The following is a 25,711-nucleotide window of genomic DNA, read 5'->3' on the forward strand; positions in this document are numbered from 1 at the left end:
GAACCCCAGGTGGTCGAAATTTCCGGAGCCCTTCACTACGGCGTCCCTCATAGCCTGAGTCGCTTCGGGATGTTAAACCCCAATAAAATAAACCAAACCAAATTCTCATCTTCACACCCTCTTTCCACTCGGCTGCAGCTGGCGCCACACCCTCCTTCCTTTGGCTGCAGCTAGCACGTTGGCTGCACCTGAAGCGACGGTCCCTTGAGCTTTCCACAGCAGTGTTTTTTTTCGCTACAGGCATCTAGAGTTAGTGCAATAAAACTTGTTATTCTCGCGCCTGCAAAAAACCCTTCTGGTTATATCCGCTCTGTTTCACCTATTGCAGACTCACTGATCGCGAGGTCTAAACAACCTTGAAAAAAAAAAAGAAATTTTTTTTTCTGCACAGACCACAACTTTTTCGGCAAGGAATTGCATGCAAACAAAACGAAAAACTGACAACTAAAAAACGTTGACTCTCGAAACACCCCAGCCAATTTTCATGCGATTTTCGCGTGCAGGAGGCTGCAATGGTAGGTAAACAGTTATACTGCCTCTGTTAATTACGCCCTTAGATCTTCAAAGGAGCAAGTTTTCATTTATGTATTGTGCACTCATCATCATTACTATCTCAATTATGTCCACTGCAAGACTGCACAGTAGAGTCATCAATGCAGTATTCGGTAACATCTTTGCATATTGGAACCGTGAATATTAAAATACGGCCAATAATATGTTAACAAAGCCTTCTAAGCCGTAACATAATTCAAGACTGGATATTCGCGTCTTGCATTAACCTCATCATAATCAACATCAGCCTGACTACGATCACTGCACGGCAAAAGCCTCTACTGTGTCTCTAAAATTAACCCTGTCCTTTGCCAGCAGCGGCCCCCCTATCCCCTCAAACTTCTTAATCTCATCCGCCCACCTGACTTTCTGTCCCCTCCTGTTACGCTTGCCTTCTCTTGGAATCCACTTCACATAGGAATAACAAAAACGTAATCGGGGTATCATGTCATAGAAGCGAAGTAAGGTAAAAGTGACAACTAAAAAAAAGTGGATAACTGTAAATACTCGTTAAAAACACTCACCTACATTATGAAAGAAATCCACCACAGCCTGAAAACTAACCTGTAGTTCCACACCAGCAAAGGTCAAGTCCGATACACTTTCGCATGTAATCGATGTCCTGAAAAATCAACACTTTGGTCCCTGCAAACATTGTCAATGCGAACAGTGAATTGGACCAGTAAACAGAACATGACTCATGGTATCACAACATAACAACGTGTTTATAAATCGTTTTTTTGCAGCTAGTGCATAACCCCCCCCCCCCCCCCTCGTTCTATCTGCAGGGCAAACGCGTGATGTCTACGCCAAAAATGTTTCTGTACTACAGCACACTGGCATCGACCAGACAGATTTAATTTGGGCGTTGTATATATTGACACCAGGAAACCTCTATATCTTTTTTTACGCAACAGGAATGCCGCTTAAAAATAGCAGAGGAAAACATAATTCCAGGCAGACCTACACAGATTACGGTTCCGGATTAACGTGACCTTGTTTATTGGACAAAGCTTTGTTATTTAGTAAGGAACTGTTAAGCCAGTTATAGTTGAAAATATTATTGAAGGTCGGCGCAAGGCCACCGACCATTTTTTGAGGTCAGTAATACAAAGCTCCGCTTAAGAACAGGGCAGTCCGATGAAGTCGCATTATTATCTCGTTGTGTAGTAAGCAGCGATTTGTTTAGTGTGATTGATGTATAACATACTTCATCTGCTATTCCGTGCTGTCCGGATGTATACAAGCTGATGCAAACCATACTCAGAAGCTGCCAGCAAGACGTAGAGCCTCTGCTGTAAAATCAGCTGTGAACACGTCAGACAAGTTCTCCATTTAAGGTATGGTCCAGGAGAAAAAGGAGGGTAAATTAGATTTTACGCAGGTTTTTAAAGTCCGCAGATGATACAGGCTGCCATAGTCGTTGTTTTGAGTAGAGCCGCACGGTCATAATTAATAAGGAAAAAATCGCTGCTTTTTACAGAGTTACAATAATGAACACTTCAACTTTCAAATTGAAAAACGTTCAAATTGAAAAACCAACGTTCAAATTGAAAAACCTTGGGCTCTAGTTTGCCGACCTTTATCATATAATTTTGTTCAAGAACTTTGCGTTGAGTAGTCACACAAATTGCACACATGGCTGACTGAAGAATAATGAGTCTGTGCAGTGCAGCAGAAAACTTTTCCGCAATGGTTTGATTACGCTAATTTCTTTCCCTGTTTGTTCATCACTCTTAACGCTTGTCAAATGTGCTCTACTTATAGAATATACTTCAATATTTTCGGTCTCCTTATTGTTGCGTCCGATGGCAAGCTCGTTAATTCTTGGAACTGAAATATCGCCCCAGCGCTTGTACACTCAATGCTTCCTTTACTTTTTCAGCGTCGTTTCTTCCAGGCTTGCCGCCTCAAAAGAGAAGTCGAGCACATGTTTCCTCTTCACAAATGCACGCCTCTATTCTGATTTTTAATCACAAGCACAAAGCTTCCTTATCAGAGGTCTCTTGCCAGGGAACAGGGTCTCTTGCCCTTTGTTTTAGAGTTTTTATGGATTTTAACCCTTATCTCCTGACTCTTTGAACCGATAGCGCTAACGCAAACCTTCATGCGTACACACAGAAGCTGACTGTTTATTCAACGAACGCTGATGCCAGCCCCACACAAAACGGCTTAAATCTGTTACGCTCCCCCGCATTCTGTCGCGTGGAAACAATGCAGCGTTGTTAAAGCTGCAGTCTCTGCAAACAAATGAGGGGTAGAACTGGCGAACGTGTTTGATAGCAACTGGCTAACTCACACGATAGAGTATCAGTAACCTATTCGGATTTATCCGCACTGCGCCACCGTACAATCACGAAGACATTTAGCTCAGGCCCAAATTCACGGCTTACTTTGTCATTGACTGATTGCAGCAAAGTCTTAACTGCCCTGCACAGTTCTCGTGGGACAGCTGTGTCACGCATGCGGGCTCTAAACTCCTAAACAAACACGAAACAGCCCAATGACCGTGTTTTTTAATGAGAGCTGTCACAGAAATCACACGCCACACTGCAAAACACGACACTCACTAATGCATATGGAAGTGTAAAGTGATCGAGACTGAAAAAAATAGTGGGGTCAAATGAGAGACAGACAAGTAAAACTGGCGCCCTGTACGGGCGCAGTCTCGAAGACGCGTCACATCGGCACAACATCTCAGTTATGCAAATCTGTTTTGCCAAGTTTCCGCTCCGACAATTTTCTCCCTCATCTAGACAATTTGCAATGCGCGTGCGCATTTTTGTGCATTCCATCTACTCTTTTTCACAGAGTTCCCTTATCCTCTCTACCCAGCGCTTCGAACTCTGGCTGGTTGGCGCTTATATCCCACAGCGTTCTTCGAAATATGCTTACAACAACATATATAGAACTTCATTTGTTTTATGTTACCTGAATAATTAAAAGGTGTCCTCATGCCCGCCCTTTTTTTCTTCTGCACTGATCATTACATTGTCGATTTTTTGTCATTCCAACCCATAGCATTTCGCATGGGCATATTGCACAACCAGAAAATAAGGCAGAAGGCCGTGAAAAGAGTAAGCACAAAACCGCCTTTTTTCACGACATGTGGCGCCCTCTGGGGATTGGCGAAAATTCATCTGCTACGGGCTGAAAACAAACAGCCAATGCTAGTTATTGGCTGCATGTGGTGGCATTAATTTTCTCTTGCGCAAGAACTGCGTCTGGGCCTCTCAATAACATTCTTTTTTTTTTACCCCACTTTTAAGCTTCTACACAATGCGAGAATTTCCAGAACATGAAAATCAGCGGCGGCCTAGTGGTTTCAGCATTCGCCTCGCATGCGGGAGCGGTGTGGTTTGATCACCAGAGCCACTCGGTACCCCCTGGAGATAACTCCTTTTTGGTAATATACCTCCTTTTTGGTACACTGCTGTTTCCTAGGTCTCAGGAAGGATATTTATACATGCGTCAATACGATAACGCTTATCCTGTGCCATGACGCTTCTTGAGAGTGTTAGAGATCAGAAAAGAAAAAAAGTAAAATATCCTGAGCTTTATCCTCGCTTTTCGCAAGGAGGGTTTTGTAATTGAAGAAAATATGCTATTTGTTTCTACCCTTCGAGGCCTCACTTCACGTTAACGTTGTACAACTTCCTTTGGGGTACCAAATCTCTATTTACAAAAGGAAAGGTGTCTACATTATTTACCTTTTCCTTAATGCAGAGCATTTGCGAGAACCGTGCAGCAAGCCAGACAAAGCAAGCCAGCCTTTGTGTCTCCCCGCAGACCCTTCCCTTAACCTCCCGCAAAAGGAACTGGCTGGCTTTGCACGCGGATAGCGAGCGCTCTGGCACGCAAAGTCCCTTTCGCGCGTTATAAAGGTTGGCGCGAATGGAACACCATGAGAGAGAAGCCGTCAATTACGGAAACCGTCAATTACGATTCTCTCAACTCCTGCTCTCCGAACAACCTGTTTCGCACTCGTTAATCGCGCTCTCCGCCCGTTGTTCAGGTGGCGGTTGTGGTGCTAGGGCTCGCAAACCGTATTATGCGTAAGCGTGAAACACAACTGCCAAGTGCGCACTTTTCTTTTCGAACCACGGGTGCGTGCGCTCGGGGAATCAGCGTCCATGTTTCGCTGCCTCTACGCGCGCCCAGTATAGGGAGGCTGGATTAAAAGTGGCAGCTCGTGCCCTGGTAGTTTTTGCGCGCTTTTGGCAGCTGAACAAGATTTGCGGCAGCAGTGTGCATCTGCAGCTGTAAGGCCCGCTTGGTGGCATTAGCGGCAGCCCCTATGGAGACCAGCGAACGTGCATAAACACCTTTTGTGTCGCTCCTTGCTTCTATCCAATTTGTTTCAGCGCCTATACCCTGGGCGCTTTGTTATCGAGCACCACGTGGTGTATATACTTCGAGTATTTTTCTCGGTACGGTAGATTTGTAAGTACCACCCGAAATCTTTATCCCTATTCCTAATTAATTTTGTACAATGTATGCTTAGCCCAGGCTAGTCAGCAGCAGTATTTAAAGTGTTTCAGCTAGCTAACCGGCGGCTGTCGCCACTGGCTGGTGCACAAGCACCGGGCTGCCATGATTCTCCGATGCTTTCTCGAACTCCCCAGTTATAAACTATTTCAGTGTGCGTAGATGTAGCATCGTGTTGCCTTTCTGAGACATATGTCGCTACACCCGGGACGCCTCGCAAGTGCCGGAGATACCGTTGGCTAGCCAAAGACACTAGCACCAACGGGATTTCCATTAAGGGAATTCTACTGTTCGCAGGCTTCCGTGAAATGGCTTTCACTCTATCTGCTAATACAAGGACCAATGCGCGTGAACGTTTGCCTATTATCTGTTTGGGCGAACAACTTACGAATTCCGACGCCGACGCAGAGCAGCAGGACAGATAACCAGCTTTCCGTCCGACCTCTTTGCTCTTCTTATGATTAATCTTATCTCTAACTCTTTTCCCGCGATTTGACGCCAGCACCAATTTTATAACTGCGCAATTTCTTAAACACAAAAGGCAGGAAGGGATATCTCATGAAATGTCTGTAAACTTCAGCGATAGGTCATGCTGTTACTGAATTACGAGGCCCTTCAGGTGCCCCTACTGATATGAGCACATGACGCCCAGAGGAGATTTTGTTGAAACGCGTGGTCGACAATAGAGAGCGTGGTAGCATGCAATGATATCTCCTGATAGTGGTGGCACATAAATGCGTCGAAACTAAAAGGGTAGCGAAAAAAAAGCCTTTAAATGAGACTGAGAGCAGCGCGACAGCCAGTGGAAAGGAAAACGGCAGGTTCAACGTTGCGAGGGTATGCAAGGAAATAGCTTGAATTGCGGAGCAAATGCGGGCTGCTGCCACTAGAGCTTAAATTAGAATTAAGAAATGGTCTCGGACTGGATATCTGATTCATCGAACACTTAAGCGGTTTTACATCTTAGTGGCAAGGCTTATACTAAGAGAGAAGAAACAGAGTTGTGGGGACCCCATGAATTGGTTGATTGAAAAAATAGTGCCTGGAACATTGATGCTACAGTTGATCAAGAACGCACAAACGCGCGTATCGCACTTCAGTTCAGTTACTGGTCAGGTTGAATGGCTAATGATGATGATAGCAAAAGACTGTTACTTTTACGATTAAGAAAACCATCACCACTAAAGCAAAGCGCACAGTCTTCATGTTGTTTTTCTTTCTTTTCAGCGGGTCTTCTGTTTTTAGCTTTCCTCTTGAAGTCTGAAAGTAGGGCGGGGGGGTTGGTAAAGATTCAAGGAAAGATATGGTAACTGTAAAAGGTGATGGACACGTTTCCACCGGGAGGTTAGAGTTGAAGGATTAGCGTGAAGGCGCCGTGTTGCAAAGTTCCGTGTTGGCGTTGACTACAAGGGTTTCTCAAGACAAAAAGACGTCGGATTGAACACTGGCAGTTTGTATTGCGCCTCCGTAGAAATGCGGTTGCAGCAGCTAGAACTGAATCCTGTGACCTGGAACTGAGAAGCCCAAAGCAAAAATTACTCAGTCGCCACCGCGTTTCATACTCGGCAGTTCCCAGTAAACGTCCTCTGTATCGCCTTTTTTTATGAGATAAAGCGGCTGTGCCTATAGCCCTCAACATTCACAAAGAGATTGATGTTGTCAATATTTGTATGGATTGATGGCTGTATCGAGCGGTTCTAGGCAGGCTGTTGAACATGACAAATAGGCTCAATCATTTAAATGGATCAAGTTTTGTCTATCCATCATACTTGGCACCGAACAATAAAACAGCTGAAAAATAAGCTTAGGAGCGTAATTAAGCGTCATTACGAATATAAAACATAAATACTGAGAGCTGAATACCTGAGGCAGATACATATTCTCAATCCGCGATTATAAAGGAAGTATGCGGGGGGGGGGGGGGGGGATAATTTTGGTGAAGATAATGGGGGGGGGGGGGGGTAATTTTGCACCACAATTAAGAACTTTTCAAGGGTAGCAGATTTATTGCTAAGTTTTCTCTCCAGCAATCAGGGAAAATTATTAATAGCTTTCAACCATTTACGCTCGCAACCGTTGATGAAATGGCGCAGGTGCGCGATTTATATAACTTCAGTATTTGGCGCTCCCGGAGCTCAACACTGCCTTTCAAATCATTCTTGTGAGCAGTCGTAAGGTCTTGACTGGAGCGCCTACATTAACTCGCGGGGTCGGAGTTTCGTGAGAGGTGGAGCAGCAAATTGAATTTCAATTCACATTTTCAAAACGCTCGAGAATTGATAAATGGATCTGCGAAGGTAAAAAAGGAGGATGATGTGCCTGTTTTTCTAGAAGGCCGTTTTAATGCACTTATCTCGTCTTTATCCACTTTCAATGCAGAAAATGGCTTCGTTTTTATTTTGAGTAAAAAGCTCACTTCGAACTAAACGTAATAAACCTGAACGCCCCCGCAGTTCTGTTATTATTTTCATTGTTTGCGTGGGTGTGAGGTGACTGCTGTTTTTTGTCCTCAAGTGCTTCCTTTTATGCATTCTCTAATTTTTCAGGAAAGTTTTATAGCAATCTCAACACGAGACCAAAAATAAGTACAAAATGGGTATCAGTCCTATAGTACTGTGCCTTTATTTATATTTTCTTGCTTAGAGACTAGTGTTGCACTGTATTCTTAGTTTAGATGCTATGTCGTAACATTCGCACGAAACAAACACGGATTTCAATGGAAGTGAGTTCTTTTAAACAGTTCATTGTGGGTGGTACAGTGCGATAGAGACGAAATGCAAAGTACAAGACTACACGGACGAGCACTGACTCGCAACTGCACTTTTTGTTGAGAAAAAAGTAGATTTTATACATGAGAGTAATGTGACAATAAAACTCATAGAGAACTTGCCTAAAACACTTTGAAGAGATATGTAATTAATGAGACATCTGCTGCGTCGTGAACCCCTGTAAGAAACCGAGCCGTTCTCCCTCTTTCCCCGTTTCGCCTCATCATCATAAATTATCAAGAAATGAAACAATGGAAAGACGCGGGTTGGATCTCGATCGCGACGGTCGCATTTCGATGGAGGCGAACTACTAGAGGCCCGTATACTGGGCGATGTGAGTGCACGTTATAGAACCTCCGATGGTTAAAATTATCCGGAGCCATCCACTCCGGCGTCCCGCATAGCCTGGGCCTCTTTGGGACGTTAAGCCTCTAAAAACTAACACAACATAGATTACTCTTCTCTGGTCATGATATTTGCTTTCTTAATTTAGGACAAAATGACTGACCACCCGAATAAGATTAGAAATTATGGTACGCAAGCGTTTCGAGCTTGCTTTCGTGGTAGATCTTGTTTTATTAGGAGCCCAAGTCCTCTGTAGTACGTTTTTGCTTGGCGAACCATTTACGGGCTCCAAAAACCGAGGCTACATAGCCTAGTTGTTTTCCAACAGTGCAGTGTCGGTCGATCCACTGAGAAAAAAAATGGGAAGACGACTAGGAAGACGTCACTGTCAATGAAGGAGAGCCTGGATAGAGTTCTTGTGGAAAGCAGCAATCACCCCATTCTCTTTGATTATGCCTCGTCTTGAGCACATATACCTCGCGGCTGTACACCGTCGTTCGTCTCCGACAACGCAAACAGTGAGAAGGCAGAAATGTGGTGAACCACGCTTGGTGCAAGAACCTTCCTGGCAGTTTCAAGCACATCCTTATTATTTTCTACTTTATGCTCCATGTCGCCTGCATGTGTTTTCGTTTCCGAGGCTGTTTGTCTTTCTTAAGCAAATAATTTTAAACGGGCTTTACTTTTTCTTTTCTTGGCCATTTGTGTACACTGTGGCCGTGCGGACTCCATGTTTTTTTTGTCCTGCGATGCTCAGGGCGACATTGCAGTGTTCACTTCCTCTGGCCGTCTTAAATTTTCCACTTTTCAAAACGTTCATTTCGATTCGAAAACGACAAATGTGGGCACCACAACTCACTCTGTTCCTTGCTCTTTTTTTTTCTGCACATTTCTTCCGTCCTCCTTTCTAACACTCCCAGGAAAATGTGGTTAGTAAGTGGTTAGCTTCGCCACTCGCTTAGAAGGAAATCGTTTGCACATCTGGTAGCTCACGCTAGGCCAGTGTTGGGTGTCCTCGCATAATTGGTACGCTCCTGTTTCAACTAACTGAGAGTAGTCTTTGTTGGAATCCTCACGTTAAAGAAGCAACTAAGCTCAAATAATCACTTTTTTACTCTGCTCCAGCTATCTGCGCTAGCTGGTGTTCGGAGTTCAGAAAAACTGGCTCTTTGTACAAAAATGTCTGCCTTAGCAACTCCTGAAATCGGCTTCTAGACCAGTAGACTCGGGAAAGCACTGAAGGCTTATATTTAGTGCCTAGCTATAGTCAATTTCACTCCTGTTAGGTGGTATTCCACGAGAATGACTATGTTTTGCGTGTCCTTGCACTGAGATAGTTTGTGCGCGCGTCAAATTTAATGAATAGTATATACATTGCAAAAGGTAATTTTCTATACATAATTATTGTAACAACCAATTACTGAAGGATTTCATGCCACATAAGTTCATGGCATGCCGCGACTTATCCTTCAAGAGACGTGAATGATAGTATGAAACTTTACCATTTTATGTTTATTTATTTGAAATAGAACGCGCGAATGATTTAAGCAGTTTCGTAGATTCGCGACCAGTTGCATCATAATTGTGTGTTCCTAATGTCAGTTATCGTTTGAGCCTATAAACAAGCAAATGTTTTTGTGCTTTTGCCCATTTTCTTAGCAAATTTCATAAGACAAACAGGAGAAACAAAATGCTCGCGCTCAGAACAAGTCCTCAATTCCACCTGCGCGTGTCTCTTTTCAGACGAAATGGGAGCTGCATCTCTTTCACCTGAAAATCTCCACCTGAAGTACCCGCGGTCGCTATGCTTTCTAAGTTTGGAACAGCTCTCTACGGGTCTACACACGAAGAACTTTTCTTGGGAGATCAAATTACGGAAGAGATACTCGAGCCTGTATAAAGAAACCAAGGACGCGGAAAATATAATATTTCACTGCGACAAAGTATTTATTTCATGGCGAGAGAAACTGACAAGCTTTTCACCGTGGCTTTCACTTTTTGGTGTACTTCTGCCTATTTTTAGGTGGAAGATACCACGCGATGTTGTCATTTTGAATGGCTTTGACGATTTAGACAGAGCACAATAAAGAAATGATTTGAAGAGGCAGGTGGTGTCAGTTCTGGGCACAAAATGTCTTCTCCGTGGTCACTGAATTTTTTTAAACTGAAGTATTGTGAACTCAAAAATTAGAGGTACAATTAATTCTCCTTACGTGCGGAAATGCGAAAGCACATTCGGTCTCATGCCCTCCTTTGTTACTTAGGAATGTTGTTTGGTTTATGGTCTATGTGGGTTTAACGTCCCAAAGCGACTCAGGCTATGAGAGACACCGTAGTGAAGGTCTCCAGAAATTTCGACCACCTGGGGTTCTTTAACGTGCACTGACATCGCACAGTACACGGGCCTCTAGATTTTCGCCTCCATCGAAATTCGACCGCCGCTGCCCTTAATCGAACCCGCGCCTTTCGGGTTAGCAATCGAGCACCATAACAACTAGGCCACTGCGGCGGACTTACTTAGGAATGTATTAATCATTAGTTCTTTGTTCATTTGGTTCATTTTTATTCAGATAAAGTGATTAGTTAAGTATTTATCAATTACCTTTTAAATAATATTACTCATTAGTAAGTAGTCATTATTATTTAATTAGTGATCAATTAAATGTTTTTAATGTCTATTATTCAAATAATTTTGTAATTATTTTATTCTTCGTTTAGTTCGACAGGAATTACTAGTAGTTCACCAATTTGGTGAATTACTCAGAGTTACTGGCGAAATTGATGGCCCTATTCTTAATTAAATATTGTATTTAGTAGTTCGGTGATTTAAAGTTTCTAATCAATCATTATTTATAATTACCAATCATAATTGCGCTCTTACTGGATGATCGAGACTTCATAAGCGCACGCACTGTATACACTTCCTGTCCACACCCCGTGTTGGCACATCCTTTCGATTTAAATACATTAGGCGGCTTTATTCCGTCAGTTGCCAAAACAGCCCCAGGTAATGGATTATTTCCATTATGATTCTTTAAGTGAAATTTAATGTAAAATATATCATGGGATTTCCATCATCATGAAGTCCATCATGGGATTTGTGTCTGCATTCAGGAATCAGAAGTTTTTCGCAGCTCCAAGAAACACACTTTATTTTGGGACGAAAGTAGCGGACTATCTCGCGGACCCCTGAGTTACAATTCGAAAAATTAGGCGAGTGATAAATAGCGTAGTAAAGCGACAGTTTGTTTTTATGTCTTACTTTTCAAAGCTCGTGTAATTTTCTTGCCTTTCAAAAACAAAACAGCGAATGAATCCAGCCGGTGCTTAGATTAGCCGTTGCTTCTCATGAATCTCACTCCTTTGAGCGAAAAAAATGTAAAATTCTCATATTCGCGTGAAAATGTTCTAACAAAGACAAAATAAAAAAAAAGAATGTTGCAGGTGAACGGCAGCACGAAATCACATTTCGTAATTCCTTTTCAGCAAAGGGCACACAGTTGTGAAAATCTATGTTCTCTCCTAAACAGGGTTAATCAGAATGTCCCAGAGGCAGGGAAGCACGGAGCCTTCTTTACATCCCGCACTCGTTCACTTTTTTTTTATGAAAAATAGACATCGAGATCGAAATCAGCAAACCTTGACTAATTGAAGGTATTCACTTGGTGCCTCATCCCAACCCCCTTTTCGCATTTCCAACAAACTAAGGACGCAAAACACTGAGAGATCGCCAAGTAGTATAATTGATTTATAAGTCCATTCAAAGGCAAGGCAATCTTCGCACAGAGCGTTTGAATAAAATAAAAAAGCTTCGATCACTGTGGCCGCACCGTCTATATTTCTCTGCGCTTATGCCTCCGTACGTATCTCACTTCACATTTGGCACCGTCAGAGAAAAGGCAAACCTCCTCTGATCTCCTAATTTCAAATTGCTTCAACAAATATCGCAGACTAGACGTGAGCGTCAGGCCCGGCAGGCAAAACAGGGTAGCGCTTTTGTGGGGCTCTTTGAGAAAAAAATAAAAAATATCACGTTCAATTGCATTAATAAATCCCCTTTCCTTCTGGCGCAGATTTAAAATTCCACTTTAGCTCGGTAATCAAAGGTGAGTCTGCCAGATCCCCTTTAACTCTAGCTCCTTCGTTCACTCTGAGCCTGCGTGGGGCCCATTTCGCCTTAGATCTCTTCGTGCCGCGTCTAATTCCGGGGTTATCTTTTATTGGCTCCAGCTCTCTTAAGTGTTCTTCATTCTTGGTAACTCTCCCAGTGGCGCCATCCTTCAGCACCGGCTTCCTCAATAATTTACGCTGCGTGACCCTCTTTTTGTTCTCCTTTGTCTGAAATTCTTTTGAGAGTCGAGAAATTCCGTTCTTTCCTCGAAGGGGGAGCTATATTTGCCGGCGCCGTTTTGTACGCAAAGCTCATACGTTCTAGATATTTGTTTGTGCACAGGTATTCGCTAATGTGTTGGGGAGAACTAGTATTATAGACGCGGCGTAGTTTGAGCAATTTGGCAGTGGGCCTTTGCATCCTAAACATAATGAAGGGCTCTGACCAAGGTAGTTTTCGTGGTGGCAAGACTTGATTGTGAAAAACACGTTTTGTGAGAAGGATACTTGGCGACGTAGTTTCTTTTCAAACATGTCTTTGACCATCAAATAAGTCTAACAGACCTGCTCTACATTTCTCAACAGGTTCTGGCTATAGACATATATAAGCCGGGTTCACTTAAGAAGTTGCGCTTAGTCTTTCAATTACTGGTTACAACAGCCTTTTTGACTGGCCTCCAGAACGCAGACTATTAGCTTACCATCAATGTGACCTTATGAGAGGACTCGCGTACGCAAGATCGCAAGTTCCTGAAATCTCTAAAAGCAATGATGAACACCACCGCTTTCTGTGTTTTTTTCCCTCTTAAAATGTACAAAATAATGCATGGGAGCAAATAAGAAAAGGCAAGTACATTCACAACAGGTTGGTCCCTTGTGATTGCATCACAATGTACGCGGTTCGGCGACTATTTCGTTACGCAGATTAAAATTTTCAGCTGCAATCCTCGGTTTAAGCGTGGCGGCCGTATTATGTCGTAGCGAAAAACTTCAAGTACTCTAACTCTCATTGACTGAAATGTTTTACTTCATAAGAGACGCGCCATGAACTATGCCATCCGCAGCATGGATCAGAAAGATCTCTACTGTGCGTATGCATATGATAGGACGCTCTTGAACACAGGTGGCTATTTTTCACCCGTAGAAACTTTATGAGGACTGTAGAGCTCATTGTTATTTTCTTTGCAAAACAAGAGAGAAAAGGAAAATAGAAATATATTCAATTTTTGGCTGCTCCGAAGTAAACAGATGAATCGGCGCCACATATGTCTATGTTCACGAGCTGCGTTCATTTGAGATGTACCAATCAGGTTCAAAGCAGATTTCCTTAACTGTTTGTTTCACTCCTATAATAAGCTGAGTGGGACGTTTTCCTTTTTTTTTTCGTTTTAGGTTGTCGCACTTTAGAGGGGCGTGGAGATTACCTTAGTCCTTCTTGCTTTTGAGCCAAACCGTGCAACAAACAGCGGGAGGTTCTATGACCTTTCACAGTCGCTTTTCTATGCATAGTTTGTTGTGAAATTAATTTAGAACAGTCCATGTTTTTATTTCCACTCTTATACTTCCCAAAATGGTTTATTCTAAACACCAGCGTAGCACTAACAGCGGTGTTCCTCGGTTACTTTCTTCCCTTTTTTTGTAAAGAGCGCTCTGCCTCATGTATTTAAGCTATGGGGAGAAGCTAAGCTTAGGGCATAGATCCCACTCAAAAAATTCTAGCAAACAAGGTAAGGGAATGAGGGGCTCGTTATAAATATGAAAGAACCCAACAGCCACAGAAACCAAGGGGCACAGGGGGATTTTTTAATTTATTTTTTTTGTGGTGTTGGTCAATTTAGAATATTACTGAATATGTTATCGCTTAAAGTTAATTGTTTAGAAAAGCAGAAGAAAAAACAACCACTGGCGCCGGTGGGATCCGAACCCACGACCTCCGAATTACGCGTCCGGTGCTCTACCTCTGAGCTACGGCGACGGCTGTCAAATCATCTGCTTTCGGGGGTATTTATGTTTACAAGTAACCTAACTTTGAGAGTGTTCATCAGCGCCACCCACGTTCATAAGCGGCGGACGTAGAACGTCCTGAGTTACCGCAGGTGTGACGTAGAACGTCATCGAACGGAGAGGGTGGAAGCTGCGTGAGAACCCTCTTATGCTTCCTTATGCGGTAACTCAGGAGGTTCTACGTCCGCCGCTTATGAACGTGGGTGGCGCTGATTTGATTTGACAACCGTCGCCGTAGCCCAGAGGTAGAGCACCGGACGCGTAATTCGGAGGTCGTGGGTTCGGATCCCACCGGCGCCAGTGGTTGTTTTTTCTTCTGCTTTTCTAAACAATTAGCTTTAAGCGATAACATATTCAGTAATATTCTAAATTGACCAACACCACAAAACAAATAAATTAAAAAATCCCCTGTGCCCCTTGGTTTCTGTGGCTGTTGGCTTCTTTCAAAAAATTCTAGACTCATGAGCCAAGGCTTTCCACATAAGACTACCGTATTTTACGCTTCTGTTCTAAATGAACACGTCTGTACTGCGAGATGCGGAGAAGTGTTAAAATTGGCACCAGGATTACGGACGCAGACCTAACTCGCATGTAGCACAACATGAACAAAGTAAAGACATTTTCTGGCTTCCAATTTTCTCACTAGGAAAAAAAAACATTAATTCTTAAGAGGACATAGATACCACTTTGTGTTCTCAGAAGTTCTACATCAGTAGGATTTTCTGAAAAAGAATAAGTAGGATGCAAGTGAACGAAGTCACTTGCTTTAGTCAGTTGCTATTCTGTTAAGATTATATACCCGCGGCTTGTAGTCATTAACTTTCTTTTAAGTAATTGTATGCTGTCATTAACGGTTATTTAAGGCATATTTCAATAACATATCCAAATTGACAAGTTCTTAAAGTAAAGAAAAAACAATTTCATTGATTATAACAAATTTCCTTGACACGTCTCCTTGCAAGAAGGTTCCATAGAAGGCGCCAGCTACAACAGCGGCACAGTGAATTTACAGCGCATCATTTTGCAGCAGAACTATTTGTTAGAAGGGCACAGTTACGGACGCTTCGTCCATGTAGCGTTCTCTTCATTGCCAAGAAATGCTGTCGCCTAGTACAGGGAGGCGCATGGAAGAGGAGAGGGCACTGGGATACCAAAGATGAAATGGATACAACTGGTTGAGATATACCTTTGGGAAAACAAGCTTTAAGTAGATACAACTGAGTGCACAGTTAACCGGAGGGCGCTCACGAGAAACAGCTACGCCGCGTAAGCAAGTTGAATGATCTTAAGGAGGAATAAAATGAGGCTCAGTACGCAAGGCCTCTGAGAAGCCGTAAGCGGGAGCTTTTCACTCAAGGGCACTAATTTTCCTTTGGTTACAAGACCCTCTTTATGGACTGTGCAGTCCAGGCGTTCACTACATTATTGATTTCTTCTAGGCGCTCCACAGACCAGCCCGCGGCTCTCCTCCCCAGCGCAGTCGCGCCAAGCCTGTGTCAGCCTGTGTGGAGCTTGTGTTCATTAAAGCGCCCTGAGTCTTGGAGCATGGCTGAATCTCAAATGCTGGTTCATATTGCGGTTATATTCCGTGTACGGTCTCGCAGTTCGATTATAAACTGTCATCGCCCATGATCAAGAGAGACTTCTCTTTCTTTCTTTCTTTCTTTCTTTCTTTCTTTCTTTCTTTCTTTCTTTCTTTCTTTCTTTCTTTCTTTCTTTCTTTCTTTCTTTCTTTCTTTCTTTCTTTCTTTCTTTCTTTCTTTCTTTCTTTCTTTCTTTCTTTCTTTCTTTCTTTCTTTCTTTCTTTCTTTCTTTCTTTCTTTCTTTCTTTCTTTCTTTCTTTCTTTCTTTCTTTCTTTCTTTCTTTCTTTCTTTTCTTTCTTTCTTTCTTTCTTTCTTTCTTTCTTTCTTTCTTCCTTTCTTTCTTTCTTTCTTTCTTTCTTCCTTTCTTTTCTTTCCTTCTTTCTTTCTTTCTTTCTTTCTTTCTTTCCTTCTTTCTTTCTTTCTTTCTTTCTTTCAGTAGTGACAGTTTTGCACAATTCCTTCAGTTTTTACATCAACCCAACCTGTTATTCTAGGACGTACTCTAGTCCTCATGGAAAGGAGGTTTTCACGACGGCACAATTGCTATCGTTCTAGAAAACATCTTCCGCTGAGCTAGAAGTTAAGTGAAAACCCAACCTAGCGAAACTAAACACGCAAGCAATGGATGGGCGCTTGCGGCTTTTCTGGAGATCAGAAGTGTGACCCAATATAAAATCGCCACATTATATTTAGCGTTTCATACGCCGTAACATTCTTTCACACTCATCAATGACCTGAAATTGACCATTTTCCCCGGCAATGTGGTGTGGTCAGTGCAGGAAGACGATTTTTTCTCTATCAAAATCCGACCTGAAGGCAGACACCTCTGCACAACAGGGCTCTAACATCGGGATTAATATTTCTCTATACTGCCAGTTGTACATGCCCTTGCTAGAGATTTCACAGAGCTTTCTGATATCAGCAAACGATCAATCACGATGTGCCCATGCCAAAACTTGCACAGTGCTCTCTCGCGGCTCTCCAAGTTTATCGACGAAATATTTCGAGGTGTGCATTCGAAAGGATAATGCAACGTTCATGCAGCTCTTGGTAACATTTTTATGCCAGTCACTAATAAGCGGGTTCTTATAAGACAGTACTTACTCATAGCAATTACCGAAGCGTAGAAATATGGCTACAAAGGAAATGTACACACTTTTCAAAGGTACTTTGTTGTTAAAAAGAAATTCGTCCTGGTACTATGTTCAAAGCAAGGACCACCGCTTCCCCCTGAGTGGTCGCTCTTCGAACGGAGTTAACCGGAAAATAGTTTCTTTACTGCAAGGAATGAAAATTCGTTAAGCACCCAAATGTTTCACGTACAGATATATTTTTTCCGCTATGCAGACATACATTCTTATGTCTTCGTACGCTGCACTCCACCAGCAGATCAATATTGCGGGAGACACACACATGCGTCAAGAATCGGCAACCATTCAGGCGGCCGGTCCTGCGCCCAAGGCACCCCGCACCAAGGCACACTGTTCACTGAACAGTGAATTTCATGAAGGAGGTGGTTCCGCGTGTACATCCATCATACGGCTTTTCCACAGGCTGCGTTGTGAGCTAAGCGGCTCGGCTAGCAGATGTTAGTGAGAGAGCGAATTGATCAATAACTCCTAGTGGGAACACTCTTGGTGAAATGCTTTAGATCGCTGTGATTTGAAATCAGGCATCAAAATCATGCACGCTCCTACAAAACTGCATCAATATTCATGCACATGTTAAGCCTGCTTGATCGATGCTTTTATCTATGACCAAAAACCTCATTATTAAAAACGCAGCAATTTACGAGAAACTGCTTCAATACCAACACCCGTCAAAGCACCCAGGTCACGGATGTGCATGCGTTCTAACAAAATATCCGTTCACGAACATCTTATTTCAATAATTACAATAGAAGAGGAATATTCCGCATCTTCTGCCGCAACATTCTTCGATTCATGAATATTACTGCAATTCTCAACACGCACTGTACGTGCAATTGCTTAGTCTAGATTTTATGAGTATTCTTCACGATTGCCCTCCAATGGCGCAAGTTAATCACTTTTCAGCTCCCGGATGTTCATTTCTTGTTTGTTGCTGGGATACCAATGGAGACAAAAAAAGGCCTTTGAAGCTAGTAGATGAATGCCTTAAGAAATATGTGTAATACCTCAAGAACGCAGTTGTGAAGAATGAAACACAAACTAAGCGTATATCTTGTTTCAGTGGAATCGTTCTTCCTGCATAGTTACTCAACCACAACTAAGCAACCCAATATTCCTCGGTGGAAACACTTTTTGCTGATTCATTGTCATGGTGTAATATATTTCTCTTCATGAGAACTCCATAAAATTTCATTCCATTTCATTTTAAAATCGCCTCTCGTTACTATGATACGGAGGTTCTTTCTTTCATGCGGACGCTTGCAATTGTTTGCACCCACTGAACATTGAAACCATTACGCGCTTAAAGTTGGGTTCATGGCTCCAGAGTGAAAGGAAATAAAGAAAAGGAACAAAGAAAGGAATGCCGCACAGCCTGAACGCCCAGGCTCACTTGTGGTGCTTTGTTCCTAGGCGTGAACTGAAGCACGACCTCCAGTTATTTCAACGCGAGAGAAAAAAAAAACTTTCAGGCAATCAGCGTAGGTAAGCTCGACCTCTTTTCCCTTCGCTGTTTCTCGGGAAGAGAACCCCGCGGTCGCTCCTTTCGTGCACGGTTCTACAACGGAGTCCGCGAGTACGCGAAGCCGGCTGCGTCGTTAGCCTAATTGCTTACGCTCCGGCGAAGGACACAGACACAATGGGAGCCCCAAGCAGCGCCTCCGCACCGCCATCGCTCGGACGGTCTGAATCGGGCGGGACTCTAAATATACGGTCCGCTTCACACATTCCCTAAGCTGCTGGTTGGTCCCTCCATGCAGCCGAGTCGTTGGCCCATGTAAAAGCCTACCCCCATCGTGCGAATAGAAACTGCGCCAGCTTGTTTTCTAATGTTGTCGTCGAGGCATCTAGTGTTTCAGTTATGTTGCAGGGGAAATTTTGTAGCCACATTATTTTGGCGCTTCTCAAACAGGAAAGCTGTCCTCTGACCGCTGTTACTAGCTGCTCTACGTTCTGAATTAACAGGGACTGATTCGTAGTTGTGGTAGTTCTGGTTACTTCTCCTTCATTCCTAAATTCGTGCCTGTGCATGATTTCGCGGTTTCGGGGCAGATAATAGAATGATGTGTTGCCGAATGCCGTTTAATTCCAAGTTAGTGCCTACATTACGGTATATGAAATGTCGAACGTCGGTACGCCAATGCATATTTTGTCAAAAGGAGGAAGCAATTTTGTGGGACCTGGCTGGCAATGACTTCTGCGCTGAACGCTTCCATGCGGATTCGAAGAAGTGCAATGCAGTTCCCGTTTTTATGCCGTCATCACTTTTCATAACGTGGAGATTGGAAAATTTAAGATATCAGCACTCGTTAAAGCCTATTTCAGGTTAACAGCTTGTTTTGATCAAATTTGTTTAGTGCGCCATTAGGCTGAACGCGTGGATTCACAAGGTCGCAGCAGTGACGCCTTGCAAAGTGTTGAGCAGGCTTCACGGACATCAGCACCGACTATGCGCAACTCCTGCAGAAGATTACAATACTTCTAAAGGTTACGTTGTCACTTGAAGTGTGCGCAAGGGCGTTTATCTTAGCTTCCTCTATTCGCATCGTTTCTACATAATACTTACTGTTTGTGTTCACATGGGCATAAGCCTACTTTTCTGTCTCAGTCGAGTCCGGCTACCGAGAGCACCCTATTTGCTTATAAACATGGTGTAGATCTATGCGCCGCATTGGTCATTCTCTACTTAACAAGTATCCATTGCTGAGAGTCTTAGAGTCCTCATACCAAGATTGGTGCAGTGGTGCAGCGGTTAAGCGATCCGCCACTGCCCTGCGATGGCAAGTACTGCCATCGGTGGGGCTTTTGTGAGGCCCAGGTTGCTCTTCCCGAGCAACCTCTCGTGACCAATCATTATCTAAACTGCCACCTGTCAGGGTTGGCAGTTTTCTCGCAATCCGATGGGCAGATTGTGAAGATATTATAAGGTCACGTGACCTAGGTGTGGTCTGCCCCCTGGGAGGGTGAGGGAACTGTCACCAGTGTGGCAAATAGGTAGCCTAGAGCAGTTTGCTCACAACCCAGAAAGCACGCAGAGGTACCATACAGGCAACGGCTACGAAGATGAGTGTAAGCTCCAATTCCGACCCATTAAACGAACCCCAATTAGTGCTTAGTTGCTTTGTGATTATCTTTGCTCCCCAGGGAGGCCGATTACACGAGGCGTCTTTGATATAAGTTCACGTGGCTGTTGAATTTGGTTGGAGGAGATGGAGGAACAAACTTTGTTGGAGTGAGCGATGAATGCCGGGGAGTGAATCGACGATTACTATTGCACACCAACGCTATTTCATGTTCACTGTTCTGTTGTTGGCTGCGCACGCATTTTGCGTACAATATGCGTCCTTTTATTAAAACAATCTTGAGCCTTTATGAGGCAGAAGTTGTAACGAGTTTATAATTTCCACTATTTTACCTCGAAAAAATCAGTTTTAATTGAGGCTTTTACATGTTCGGCGTTTCTGTAGTAAGTTACTGGGAGGAACGGAGAACAGATTCACACAGAAAGTGTGAAGGCAGGATTCTCGGTTTGTACCATTTATTTTAACGTTTATTTCATTTTCCATTTTTTTTTTGTTTTGGTGACAGGGCTCAAAGGTACATTGCTTCGAAGTAAAGAAGATAAGATAATCGGGTGGTTTAAGCCTGGCCTCAACTCTGTTCAGAACTAAAGTCTAAGTCCTTCCTTCAGTGTAAAGAAACAAGCTCCGCCATTGCCGAGAACTCACGCATTCATTGCCACCTCTTAGCGTAGTTTACCACACTCTTTACTGCGCAGCCGTGAAGTACTGCGGCAGTACCCTAGTTCTGGCATCGCGGAAGCTCAAGATGAACAGTGGACTCTGAGAAGCTGAAATCTGCCTTGACTTGACCTCTAGACACTGAAAGTATTAACGAACTTCCAGACGAAACATTTTCTGAGCCAAAAACTATGCTGCATTGCAGAGGCTAGGGTGAGTACATCGAGTAACAGCCTTATTCTGCGAGCCAACAAAAATCATCTCGCTTTGAGAACAAAACTTTTTCGACGCCAAGCCGCCTTCCATATCCGCATCCCTCTAGAGCCTCGTATTTAAACAAAAAGTTCATAGAGAAACCTAGTTACCTTAAAATCTTAAGTTTTGGCAATGCAATAGCATTAGAAGCTGCTAATCACTTTACCGTACGTGACGTCACTTCCTGTCTAGCAACGGAACTTCCCTCCAACGAATGCTAATTATCTGCTATGCGACGTAGCTACCCTTCAGCCAATGGGAACTTGCTGTCTGGTGAAGTCATTTCCCTCCAGCTAATGGACCAATTTTAGGACCAATGACAATTTTTCCCTGATAAGGCTTTTAACGCTCACGCGTTAAAACCGTGATCTTCTCAGTGGACGACGCAGCGTGCATTACTACAGTAGAGTGCCCGGTGCCATATGGCCAAACTGGGCAGGGTTCCGTTCACGTGAGCCTTAGAGTTCAGTGGAACTGCACCTAATTAAAGCAATTGGAGCCTTCCGCTCCCGCAGTTTGGCAAATAGGCCGACATTCCTGCAGCCAACGAAGCCAGACGTTCCTGCCGCGGTTGGGCTGGATGGAAGACGAGGCAAGTTCGCCGACGGCGGCAACCACTCACTCCAAGGCAGTTTCTCGGTAGAGAAGGCGTCGGCTCTTCCCCTTCAAGGCACGGGTGGTAGTTTGCTCGAGTATGCGACCGAGACAGGAAAGAGGAACCGTATTAACCTATATATATGTGTGCACATGCGTTTTGTGCGTGCGTTTGTCTGTATCCATGTTTGTGCGAGATGAGGGGCGACGGCTACAGACCGGATACGGAAGCAAACTGAGGCAGGAGTGTTTGCCCAATACGGGCTGCAGAAGCATAGCCTCGCCCGCCCACCGTCTGCCCTGCTTTATGTTTACACGGATAGAAGACTTCACTTCTGCTTTTGCTTCGCCTTCAGTCGCGTGTGTCTGCCTTCCTGCGCTTCGTAAACGAACGTCTCGGGAAAGTTTCAGTTGTGGAAGATAATTTACTTTCTTCTCCCTTTATTTTTCTTCCTTTTCGAGCTGGAAGCCAGCTTGAATGAAGGAAACGCCGCCGTAATGTTGGGATCCTCACTTGAATTGGCTGCTAGCTTGGCGGTTTTTTACCTTTCTTTTTAAGTAAATTGACAGTGAAAAGAGAAAGTGGGAACGAATGGGGAACTGGGAAGAGCCAAAGCTGCAGTGGTTGCGACAGAAAAAAAAAACTTTTCGGTTTTTGCTTGCGCTTTCTTCTGGCTGTTCGTTACGACGACTCAAAGGATTTTTTTTTTCTGTCATGTATCTCTCTATCACGAAGAAAAAAAAACTGTCCGTATCTTTCTCCCATCAACCTTTTTTTCTTTTTTTCCTTTTCGTTCTCTGCTTATTTTCGGCGTGCTGTCTGTGCCTGACTGACACCGGGAGTTAGGCGCCTGAAAAGGATTCATTTGAGGCTTGTGCAAGCGTACCATGGCTTGACTGGCTCACCGCGCTATGGTAAATAGTCGATTGTCAGCTTAAGTCTCACTAACATCTTTTGCCGTATCCTACTAGAGTTTCTTGAACGTATGTGGGAGAGAAGGAAAATATGCAGCGCAGACATTCTCATCGTGTTATTGAAGGATGATATCAAAGTTTCCGTGCCTAGTTTTACACACGTTATCTAGAACTAGTGTGACCCATCTCATGAAAAGATCATATGCGGCACAGTAGTTATTTTAAGGCAGTAGAGCTCGAAGGAAGGAGCCAGCGTCTTAGAGGTAATGGTTTTCGATGACGAATTGTTTCCAGAAATGAGGTCTTGTCTTCAAGCTTTTGAAGCTTTCAGTCAACGTTCTCAAAACTAAGTACTGGCTAGCCACGAGCATCATGTACCAACTGTTCTCACGAAAAGCGGTGTTGTCATTTGCTGTGCAGGATAGTTCTTACAAAAAAAAAAAATTTGCTTCTTGTACCCAGCTTTCGTGGACATTAGCATATTCGCGTCGTATTTTTCCGCTGGTAGTGAACATAGCTTGATTCAAAGAGGATATTTAAGCTTGGTCAAATGTTTAGGGGAATCCCCCAAGGTGGAGTAGATTTGTAATAAGGGAGTAATTACTCAGGCATCCACCCTAGCGCAGCCATACGGCTACAAAGGAAAGCTATACAGCTTTCTCATTAACTTTGTAGTTAAAGAGAAATTCGTCCTGGTCCGGGGTTCGAACCCGGGACCACCGCTTCACCGGAGCAGTCGCTCTACCAATTGAGCTAAGCAGGACGGCAAGCTTATGGTAGGGTGAGAGCGAATTGATCAATAACTTGAAGTGGGAACAGTGTTGGTCAATAATTTAGGGGAATCCCCCAAGGTGGAGTAGATTTGTAATAAGGGAGTAATTACTCATTGACATCCACCCGATAGCAGCCATACCGCTACAAAGGAAAGCTATACAGCTTTCTCAGAAACTTCTACTCCACCTTGGGGGATTCCCCTAAACATTTGACCAACACTGTTCCCACTTCGAGTTATTGATCAATTCGCTCTCGCCCTACCATAAGCTTGCCGTCCCGGTCAGCTCAATTGGTAGAGCGACTGCGCCGGTGAAGCGGTGGTCCCGGGTTCGAACCCCGGACCAGGACGAATTTTTCTTTAACTACGAAGTTTCTAAGAAAGCTGTATAGCTTTCCTTTGTAGCCGTATGGCTGCGCTCGGGTGGATGACAATGAGTAATTACTGCCTGATATTTAAGCTTGTAACTTTGAGAAAAGTAGATCTTTTCAAGGGATTCTGTACCGACATTGTGATTATCATGGGCGAATCTTTCTCTTTGCTCCTGCAAAATATTTTCTGCACTCGCAGCAGCTATTTTCGGCCGCCTAGAAAATCAATGGGATGTACAGAACATTCGAAATTCCCGCGGTGATTTTGTTGTGTTCCGCACCGCGCTGTAGGTCATGGGACCCGTCCAAATTAGAAGCGTTTGTTCATATTTCCTGTTCTTGTATTGACACCGCATTAAATTATCAGCACCTCTCGCATGTATATAACCTGCTGCCATATTGATACGTACGACTTCTAAGACCTTGGACGATGATGGAGTGACTGAGTGTTCAGGCCGGCGACGACAGTGCTGGAGTCAGCGCCCTTGTGAGCCGCTTGGGTGTCACAGCTCTTCGCCCTTTGGGGTCGCGGATTATATTTGTCTCTAAGCAGCTACCCTGTAACAGTATCATTGCTCGGATGTGGACTGTGATGAACATGCGGAAAGTCAAGATATTTTAGGCTGCTAATGCCAACTTTCCTTCAGAAGCAAAATTCTTTGAGATTATATGGTGACCCGCCATGGTAGCTCTTTGGTTTTGGCGTTCTGGTGCTGATCCCAAGCTTGCAGGTTCGATCCCAACCTCAAGCGGGCATATTTGATTGGAGGCTCAAGTAGAAACGGCCGTGTGATGTGCAATGTAGCGCCTGTAAGAAACTCAAGCAGTGAAGGTAATTCGGAGCCCTCCACTACGGCGTCCTTTATAGCCCATTTGTCGCTTCGGGACGTTAAAACCGCCACAGTTAACAAATATTTAAGCAAAGTGATGCTTCTCTCTATCTTTCTCTCTGCTGTTTGTCTCGCTTGTTCAGTCTCACATCTTTTGTGTGTGCACTGCTTAAAAGGCAAACTTTTTACCGTTCCTTATTACCCATTTTATTTTTCTTCAACCATTTCTTGCACAACTGCTTGCTAACACCAGTACGACCTGTAGCTGATGTGGTTCGTTCTTTCCGTTAAACCGGTTGTCAATAAATCACCGTTTTTTTTTTTGTAAATATTGCTGAAAGAATAGAGTGGAGCAAAGTACACTTGTCTATAGCACAAAAGTAAAAGCTCGTCCATGTTAGTATAAAAAGTATCGCATAAACGTGACTATCATTTGACGTTTATGTATAAGTGTTATGCAGATTTGTTTTTTATTTTGGGCTGATCTTGTAATGCACTGCTTCAAATTTCCTACATTCTTTCGCCAGCCACCGTATCTACAGGATTTACCCCCGATAGTTGTCTACACTGAGATCTCCTCATTAACCACTTTTGTCGCATGTACCTTTACTGCGTCTGGTAATGAGTAGAATAGTACTTTACATGCCCTGAATCTTATGAACTAAGTTGAGGGAAAGTTACGAACTCATGTTTGAATACAGAATGAACCCTCACAGGGCAGGTTGAAAAGAGATCTCAGGTAGCATGGTTTCAGGGCTTCAGATTTTAGGCTACGATCAGCTGATGAGCACTAGCAGTTATGAATCCTGCTTAATCGTAGTACACCTCTTGAATAGTATACCTGATAGCGAAACTTCATAAAAAGATAGTCATGATATGAGACTGTCAGTATGCGCGGATGACGGCCGTCATGCGATGAGCTCTGCGTCCATTTCAATAAACTATCGCTCTTTCCGCCATCCAATCAGCGCTACGCGACATGTCGGGGAGTCGTTCTCGTTAATGTACTCTAATAAAGGCCAATGACATCCGTTTACCAAGTAAGGAAGCAGGAGTCAATTGCCATTTAAGCGACTCAGGGAGAAAAGCGCGGTGACCCAGTTCCTCTCATCATCGCACGGCTTGCAGCGATCTTCATCTATCTCGCTGCTGCGCCGCGACGTCCACGGTGATGAGCGTTCGTTGAACCCTGTATGGAAGCCTCCCGACAATTAATGTGAAGGGCTGACTCAAGC

This window comes from Amblyomma mixtum, chromosome 7 (genome assembly GCF_055824585.1).
Source record: "Amblyomma mixtum isolate Tamu chromosome 7, ASM5582458v1, whole genome shotgun sequence".
Taxonomy (NCBI): Eukaryota; Metazoa; Arthropoda; class Arachnida; order Ixodida; family Ixodidae; genus Amblyomma; species Amblyomma mixtum.